The sequence below is a fragment of the Lactuca serriola genome, chromosome 2 (genome assembly GCF_051521515.1).
Source record: "Lactuca serriola cultivar US96UC23 chromosome 2, Lser_US96UC23_V15, whole genome shotgun sequence".
NCBI lineage: Eukaryota > Viridiplantae > Streptophyta > Magnoliopsida > Asterales > Asteraceae > Lactuca > Lactuca serriola.
The window spans coordinates 81,656,391-81,663,079 of record NC_136409.1 but is presented as its reverse complement, the minus strand read 5'-3'; the positions used below and the strand labels follow the sequence as shown (position 1 = coordinate 81,663,079).

General features: G+C 34.4%; 1 long non-coding RNA gene and 1 pseudogene across 3 annotated transcripts; one reads left to right on the top strand and one right to left on the bottom strand.

Moving 5' to 3' along the window:
* Positions 1-1,821: 1,821 nt before the first annotated feature.
* Positions 1,822-6,189, bottom strand: LOC145086464 (DNA repair protein RAD5A-like; annotated as a pseudogene). Its single transcript, XR_013700460.1, has 17 exons — positions 5,811-6,189; positions 5,356-5,486; positions 5,133-5,266; positions 4,926-5,061; positions 4,639-4,839; positions 4,407-4,558; positions 4,221-4,341; positions 3,960-4,128; positions 3,749-3,871; positions 3,427-3,525; positions 3,233-3,342; positions 2,989-3,116; positions 2,825-2,911; positions 2,643-2,739; positions 2,468-2,548; positions 2,227-2,378; positions 1,822-2,061 (listed from the first exon to the last, which is right to left on the bottom strand). The product of XR_013700460.1 is annotated as a DNA repair protein RAD5A-like (transcript).
* Positions 5,486-6,228, top strand: LOC145086465 (uncharacterized). 2 transcript variants are annotated; one of them, XR_013700461.1, is made up of 2 exons: positions 5,486-5,596; positions 5,706-6,228. It is a non-coding gene; the product is annotated as an uncharacterized LOC145086465 (long non-coding RNA). The 2 variants fall into 2 exon arrangements; XR_013700462.1 differs by having other exon boundaries at positions 5,486-5,631.
* The last annotated feature ends 461 nt before the right edge of the window (positions 6,229-6,689 follow it).

The window sequence follows — 6,689 nt, the reverse complement described above, 5'->3', positions numbered from 1 at the left end:
AACAGTGTATTAGAGTCATTTCCAGAAAATCCTATATTTTCTTAAATAAAATTATTCTTCTACAAAGACCCGACAGAGTTATGTTGTAAAAAGTAATTTTCCCTGAAACATTATCATAACCAAAAAACGGTGTTTGATTTTAAAGAAAGTAGGAGAATATCAGGGAAAATAACATATGCCTCAGCAGTGGAGACTGCTGACTAAGGCAGAAGAGATCATAGACTCCAGGAGAGTACCGAATGAACGACACGCTTGACTCAGTCTAACAAAAGAGAGACACAGACCCCAGACGGACATCTGATCCCACCAGACCACATCTCAACGAAGAAGAGGAAATAGGGTGAACAAGCCTTCCTAAGTCCTTTAATCATTATTTATATATATCTATACAAGCACATGCATACATTTAACTAAGTAGAAGCATTTAACAAAGTCTAAGTGTTTAACGAAGTAGAAGTGTTTCACAAAGTATAAGTGTTAACAAGCAGAAGTGTATCGTGAAGTAGAAGCGTATCGTGAAGTATAAGCGTATCGTGAAGTATAAGCGTATCGTGAAGTATAAGCGTATCGTGAGGTATAAACGTATCATGAAGTATACGTGTACCGTGAAGTATAAGTGTATCGTGAAGTATAAGCGTATCGTGAAGTAAAAGCGTATCGTGAAGTAAAAGTGTATCACGAAGTATAAGTGTTAACAAAGTAGTAGCATTAACCACGAGGAAGTATAACGAAGCAGTAGTATCTAACAAAGTAGGAGTATAAAAACATGGAAGAAAACTTTGATGAAAAACTTGGGAAAACTTTTATACTTGAGCAAATCACGTTTTGGTATTCTTTTGTAAAATAAGTTTTAAATGAAACTTTGATAAAACATTTTAGGTAAAGAAAACCTTTAATTAAAATGCTTCTGTAACTAAATTTAAAATAAAACATACAGCGCGAGAGACAAATTTGAGAAGAGCTTTGAACAAGTGAATACATTTTAGAAAATCATTTACAGTATCATTCTTAGTAAAACAGTTAACAGTGTAATAAATCCTTGTTCATGCGGGTTATCAATTACATCTGATTGATATAATAACTGGCATGTTTAACTTGTATTCCCCCCCCCCCCCCCCCCCATAAAAGCATGTAAAAACATTTAATAGGTTAATTCAGGGGTATGAACTCACCTGTTGTAAGTGGATCCGACGAAGGTGCCGGTTGGGTGCTCGGTGTCAAGTAAAGACTTGAACACACTTAGTGACCTATTAACATATGTTGACATATGTTTACACACAATTAGTAAATATAATACTAATTAAACACGTATATGCATCCTAAAATGTGGAAAACACTTTGGTCAAGTGCTAGGAGTGTCTCGGGTAACATCTAAGGGTGTATATGGCCTAGATAGGGAGTTTACTCCTTAAGAGTAAACTCTTTATAGAGTTTACGGCCATAAACTCATGGATGGTGTGTTCTTTGATGCATTAAGGTCTTATAACACTTGTGGTATTAGGCTAGGTTCAATTCTAGGGCTTATGAAGGGTTTAAGGCTTCAAAATTGACCATTAAAGGAGTTTACGGCCTATGCATACCCCTTGAGGAGTCACTACAAAAAAAATGTCAATTAGTGACCAAAAGGAAATGGTCATTAACAATAGAACTAGTTGTCACTAAATGATTTAGTGACCAAAATTCTGGTTGTCACTTTTCGTCACTATAGGTCCGTCACAAAACTGATTTAGTGACCAAAATAAGATATGGTCACTAAATAGTGACTAAAATATATGCGTCACTAAATCTGTGATGATCAGTTTCGTCACTAAATGTCGTCACTAATCAATGAAAGTCGTCACTGTTTTAACTACTTAGTGACCAATAAAAGTCGTCACTGTCTTATCCGATTAATGACAAAAGAAAGTCGTCACTGGTTTATCCGATTAGTGACTATAACAGGTCGTCACTAATTTATCCATTTAAACAAAAAAAAGAGGGTCAATAAAGATCAATGCAGATTAAAAGTCCGGATAACGAGGAGCGAGTTTTAGGAGTGTGCTCCATAAACTTCCAACCTACCTGCATAGGAACATAAGAATGTATTAATCACCACATTTGATCGGGAAACAATTGATAGTCAGTAATTCCTTCAACCTGTGTATACAAATAGTCAAACCATGTCTAAATTTGTTCTTGCATTTATATACGAAAAATTAAAATATATATAAAAAATAATAAACATACTCGAATGTTAGTGTGGGGTCCGCTGATGCAACTATCGTGTGGAGCTGTGTTCTGTCAGCTGGATCTGTTTCTATTCTGACCAGACATAACATTGCACGTGTACTTTTTGAATAGAAGGTTGTGCTTGCTACTAAATTAAACGCGTTTGGATCCTGAAAATAATGCAAAAGATTGTTTAGGGTTAAAAAAATAAATGAAAGTACATTGTTATTGTAGATAATAAATAATAGAAAGAACTTACCAGTCCGGGACAAACCATCAATCTCAAAGTGTTGAACAGATTTGCCATTTATCCTAATGACATTGGTCTCACACCTCTTACCTGTATAAATTATGATGGAACTTGGAAGTCAATATAATATAATTTCCACAAAATTTAATAATGTAAAGAGGAAGGAGGGGTAAAATAAACAAACCACTTCTTGATGTTTTAAAGGAGGTCCAGATAGTGATCTCCATTGAGGGAAAAATTCCTCAGTGGTAACTTGAATATGAGTAAAAAAATTGTTCAACCTGTACAACCAAAAACAAATTAAATATTTAAAAAGTTAAAAAAAAATTAATTTAAATTAAATACCAATACAACTATAAAAAATACCAATTGGGGTCCAAACTTTTAGGAGAAGTCCAGAACAACAACATCCCTACTAGGTCGGAGGTTTACAATTTCAAGTGGGCATTGAACCTAAACAATTTAAAAAAAAAACAATTTAATAAAACATTTAAGTTAAACAAAAAGTAAAAAGTAAAAAATAATTTGACCTGTGCACGTGGAGGTAAAACCACTGCTTGTACTGAATCAAATGGTCTTATTATTATTATTATTACCACCTTTAAGAAACTGTTTTGCTAACTTATCTAAATCTGAAAACTCTTGAGTGTCACCTCGACTGTGTCAAAATTCAAAACCATAAATTCTCATTACAATTATAAATTAGAAACTATGACCTAAAATTTTATTGATATGGTGATGATGATGATGATGTCATGTTTGTATTTTTCTGACCTTACAAGAAACGGGTGATCGCAGCATTGGCGAAGGCATAAAAGTAGCTCCAAAATGGAAGCATAATTGTGAAGAACACGTCCTTGTTCAACAAATTGATCGAATTTCACCTAAGATTTGTAAAAAAATAAAAATATAAAGATTATTAGGTAGCAGAAAAGATAAAAAGACTACAAGTTTATAAAATGGAGTACCTTGGATCTCTTAAAAAGAGCACCGTAGAAATCTTTTCGGATTCTGTTTGTTGGCAATATATTACCTGCATGTCAGCAGATGAGAGAACTAATATAGGCCTGTGACAATAGCAAGGGTAATATAGTCATTTTACTTGAAATAAAGACGATGTCATTAAGAAATGATAAAATTACAACCAACATAGTTACAAAAAACTAAAATAAGGACTAAAACTGCAAGAGAAAACATTTTTGGACCGAAATTGCAATAAACAACGATACTCAAGGACCGTTTTTGTAATTTACTCAAAATTAGAGGACTTATGAGTTTATAATTTATAACCTTCCTTCTCTGTCTGTGCTAAACTTTGTTCTTCTTAACATTATTGGTCTTAAAATGTTTTGGACCAAACTTAAGCCCCTTTCATGTCCATCCTCAGAAGGTTTCTGAATTAGCTTGTTCCACCTATTTATATAATAATACACAAATATAAAAGAAATTATATAAACCAAAAGAAACTTATTTTCAATTTTTTTTAAATAAAAAAACATACCAAGACCAGCTCCCGTTCAATCCTTAAGAACCAAAAAAGTAAACATGTTGACCAAAGTCATACTTGGATAGGGGTCCCGGTCAAACACCGTCTCCGGTCAGCAACACGAGTAGCTGCCGCCATGGAAATTTGACTTTTTGAAGGATTTTATTGTGTGTGCTTCAGCATTCTACAAATACAAATTATAAAATATAAAATATAAAATAAACATAAAGCTTATAATTTCTCATCTTAGAAAAAATAGAAAGTATTCTAAGTTACCTCAGATGAAAATTCTGAAGCTACAACTCCATATGTGGTTAACACAACATCACTCTAAGCTAATATTTTGGCATCTTTTGGACGACTTTGCCCATAGTGAACATACACTATGAATTTCCTCCTGTATACAAAAAAAAGACATCAATGTAAAAAAAAAGAATCTAATGAAACAAGAAAAAAACATACTTGTCTGCAAGATGATATGCATCCCAACATGGATGAAGAGTAGTAGCTGCATCATCAACACATGGCCCTTTTTCCAAATTAACCATGAAATGAAGTGCTTGTTTTTCATAGAGGCGAAGTTCACACAGTAGAGTATTAGGAGGTTCCATTTCCTAAAACATAATATGAACAAGTTCAGATTCTTTGTTAAGACATAAAAGTTATTAAGATGAAATAATATTAATATTAATACCTCTAACTCAGAGACATTTGCAACACCAACAATATTGTCAAGATCATTATCTGAAATTGTCTCTTCGGGTTCAACTGTATTTCCATTTGAAGATGAGTTTTTGAGTTTGGGAGCATTGAGTAATGGAGGAGGAACACCAGAAGAATCCTTTATGTCTAATCTTTGATTCCTTGTGTATAAGTCAGTAGGTGTAAATTCTGCCTAATTACAATCAAGGACAAAAGAATGAGCATTTCCAAATTCCAACCAGCATAGGGGTATTTTGGTAAATTATGAAAATGTATTACTTTTTTGAAAGGAATTAGTCCAAGTAATGGGAATAAAGTTGGAAGAGGTTGGATGGAGGTTTCATCAACTGAAGTGGTGGGTACCTTGACAGATGTCTGATGGCTTGTGTGCAATATGGAACTGTTGATGTAAACACTGTTTGAACAAATATTAACATCAACATCAGAAAGAGTAGGTGATTTTAGGTAATAACACCACAAACATACCTGATAGATAGATTAATGGTATCCATAAGACCTAGATTATGTGGAGCAGATTTACAAAACCCTTGAATTTGAACTTTCTTATCTCTAACAAGAGGCAAAAGGCATCGAGACCATTCATTTGGGATCCGACCAATCTGTTCAAGATGAAAATGGATATCAGCTTTTCAGGGACAATTTGATTATAATTACAAATAAATAAAGATATGTGTACAACGTACATCACCTCTCCGGAAGCTGATGTAGAAAACCTCACAATCTCTGAACAGGCAGAGGGCTCCCTGCCAAGGCCGCCGCTACCAAACTTGGCCGGAGAGGGTCCACTCAGCGATTTCTCAGGTGGAAATGTAAAATTTTCTGATGTAAGAGAGATGTTTTGAGAATGAGTGGAATTTGGATTTCCGTTGTGACTGATGAAAGAGAAGTGTGGAGACAACCTCAGAATATAGTTCGAATTAAATAGTTTGGTAGAATGGCAGAATAAACAAAAAAATAGCTAATTGTAAACTATATGCTAATTTAATCAAGCTTTTATGTTTGTTGAGAAATTCATGTTTCTAGTTGCTATGATTTTAGGTACTATTTGGTAGAAGGGAATCAAGGAGCCGATCAATTAGCAATTGAACAATTCTAGTGGAGAAGATGTAGCTACATCAATGGTCGGAGTGGAGAAAAGAGTACCTGTTTGACTTCTAGTGGAGAACCGAGGTGTGTCCATAGGAGGGTATGTCCCGGCTATGATTGACCGAAGACGATGGATCGGCGACGATTGACCGGCAACGATTGACTGGCGACGTTGGACCGGCGACGCTGGTGCCGAATCGCCGATGGTTGATATGTCGATTTAGGGCAAAGAGGAGAGATGTGGTGACTAGAGAGGCGCGGTGACTTTGAGTTTGAACATTACGATGAAAACAGTAAAAGGACATCTCAACTTTTTCCCCAATTCAGTAAAAGATAAAAGGGGCAAGAATAATTTTAGGTCGTCTATATTGAGAAGGGTAGTATGGTAAATATGTTTGATGAGAAGGTTTTGGTTAGTTGTGGAGTGTACAGGGACTTAAATAAAGACTTCAAATAAAATGAGTCTTTGGAAAAATATGTTGGTAAATAAAATAGGGAAAGCTCCGGTCATTTTCAAAAATAAAAAAATATATATTAATTAATGACAACAATTAATAGTCACTAACTATTTTTCGGTTTGTAAATCAGTGACCATCATTGAGTCGTCACAGTTTAACCGCGTATGGTTTAGAATAAGAAAGAGTAATTAGTGACCACTATTTTTGGTCACTCAACCTTAAATAAAGTGACCCTTATTTTTGGTCACTAGCCTCTAACACAGTGACCATTTTTTTTAGTCACTAATAGTTATTTTGGTGACTAAATGATGTTGTTAATGATTAAACTTTAGGTCGTCACTAAAAATTGGTCACTAATAAGGACTTTTCTTGTAGTGAGTTTATGACCGTAAAAACATGATTTTACGGCAGTAAACTCATGTTGGTCCATCTCTTTTGTTGTTTGGTGGTTCTAACTCATGCATGTAAGGTTCTAGTC